Source organism: Myotis brandtii, unplaced genomic scaffold, assembly GCF_000412655.1.
Source record: "Myotis brandtii unplaced genomic scaffold, ASM41265v1 scaffold139, whole genome shotgun sequence".
Classification (NCBI taxonomy): Eukaryota; Metazoa; Chordata; class Mammalia; order Chiroptera; family Vespertilionidae; genus Myotis; species Myotis brandtii.
In genome coordinates, this window is record NW_005354965.1 from 416,264 (window position 1) to 418,725 (window position 2,462).

The window sequence follows — 2,462 nt, forward strand, 5'->3', positions numbered from 1 at the left end:
GGGAGGCAGCCAATCAATGTTTCTCTCTCATTGATGTTTCTATCTCTCTATCCCTCTTCCTTTCTCTCGCTCTAAAAATCAATAAAAACTGTTTTTAAAAAAGTTAAGTCGAATTTAGGCAAATCAAAAAAACTTTATGACAATCCAAGCAGCAAAGGTTTTTTTTAATCCTCGCCTGAGGATATGCTTAGAGGGAGGGAGATAGAGACAGAGAGAGAGAGAAACATCGACGTGAGCGAGAATATGGAGTGGCTGCCTCCCATATGGGCCCCAACAGGGACTCAAACCTCTGGTGGGTGCGATGACGCTCAACCGCCGGAGCCACACCTGCCAGCGCAGCCTGAGTGTCTGTAGATTTCAGACGCTGGTCACGAAACTGCGTTGGCTAAATTGGGTTAAAATACATTAAAAATAATTTCACTGACTCTGACCATGTACTCCGCCTGGAGAGCGAGGAGCGGGATAACAATAGCTCAGCTGACCTGAGGCCCGGCAAACAGGGCGCCATGCTCACCACGGAGAGTGAGAAGGTTCCGACCAGCCAGCCTACTTCCCATCAACCTTCTGACCCGCTGCCCGCTGTCCGGCTCCCAGGAAACCCAAGGTCAGTCCAGTACAGGGAAGCAAGTCCCTCCTCCCCGAACTCCAACCATCTTCTTCCTGGAGGTGACCAGGGTCTCAGGCGTCAGCCTGGGGTCTGAGCCCATTTGGTGCTGAGTCGGCCCATCGCCTGCCTGTCTTCATTCTCTGGCCTCTGGGAAAACAGCTTGAAATTACCCGCAGGCTCCGCCCCCAGGCCCAGCCCAGCAAAGGGGAGGCCAGGGGGATGGGCACAGCTAGCCCTTAGCCTTTCCTTCCCAGTCCTTCAGGCTCACAGCCCGTGGACCTGCTGCGTCACGTCCCACACCGTGTCCTGACCTGCCAGGGGTGCAGGGAACCAAGGGCCTCACCCCGCGGGATTACTACATAGAGGGCCCACCCACTCACTCGGGGGTTACCACAGAGAGGGGTCCACCCACTCTATTGTGTCTCTAACAAGGTGTGTCTCCCGCCCGAGTTGTGACACACGTGCCCTAACAGAGACCCAGAGTCCAAGATCACGGGAAGCAGAGCCGAGCCAGCAGGTCACGCGGCTGCACTGAGCGCCAAGCTCCGGAGCGTCCTGCCTGCGAGTGACGCCGCCAGGGGAAGCTGCCGGCTGCGCGGTGGGTGGGCAGGCGTGTCAGGCGGCCCTGGCAGAGGAAACAGGCACTGCCCGTGTCCCGTGACCCACATCGCGATGCCCACGGGGGGTGCATTCCGGGATGGGACCTGCTGGCCACGCCGTCCAGGAGGCGCACGTTCAGGTGCGCCCAGCAGTCGGCACCTGTCAGGTACCTGCCGGGAGCGGCTCCGAGCCGAGCACAGGGTCTGCGCTGAGTCCCTTCACCCTCGTGACAGCCGTGGTGGATGCTCTAGGATTCCCATCCATGGATGAGCAAACAGAGGCTGAGGGTTACTCCCGGCCACGGAGCCAGGACAAGGCAAAGCTGGGCCGGGAAGCCCGTCTGTCCATAGAGTCCAGCCTCCCGGTGACCAGGGGACCAGAGGCACCTCCCTCCAGACCTCAGACGCCCCGGGGCCTGTGTTTCAGGGCGCAGTCAGTTACTGAGGAATCAACAGGAAGACAGACCCAGGTGGCCAGGCCAGAGCCACTGCTCTCCTAACAGAACTTGTCCGCTTGTCTGACCGCAAGGACCAAGCGAGGGGGTCCCAGCCGAGGGCTCAGCGAGTGAGTCCTTATGACAATACGCTCACCCTTCACCTGCTCGCGGCCACAGCTACACGCCAAGATCTCTACAGCAAGCATGTCAAACTCAAAGGCTCGCACGGGCCAAACAAGGGTGAAGTGGATGTGGCCGCAAACATCAAAAGCTTCAGTTTTCATAGAAACGTAGGTTTATTCCGATAGAGACATGGTGAATACAAAGGGCTGAAATAAATGAGCCATCGTTAACATAAAATAATAGAACACTTAAATAAAAATTAATATTTTTTCTTGAACATTCACTTACCAGACACTGAATAACTGCACAAATTAATAAGTGTGATGCAAATAAACCTATTTTTCTTATTCTCCGAAAGTGAAATATTTCCTGTTGCGCACACCGAACAAGTCAGTGCAAGACGAATGACGAGGTCATCGGCTGCTAGAATATCGCTGCTGGTATTAGTGGAAACGGTGCGCCTGCGCGTACGGTGCGTGAGGGAGATGAATGGGACTAATGACGAGGTCATCGGCTGCTAGAATATTCGCTGCTGGTATTAGTGGAAATGGTGCGCCTGCGCGTACGGTGCGTGAGGGAGATGAATGCAACACGATTACAGTCCCCAGTCATTAGCGAACGTTGTAGCTGGTGCACCGGTGGGGTCCCCCGGCACGGCCTCCGGGGACTGGGCTGAAACCAGCCGTCCAGCGCTGC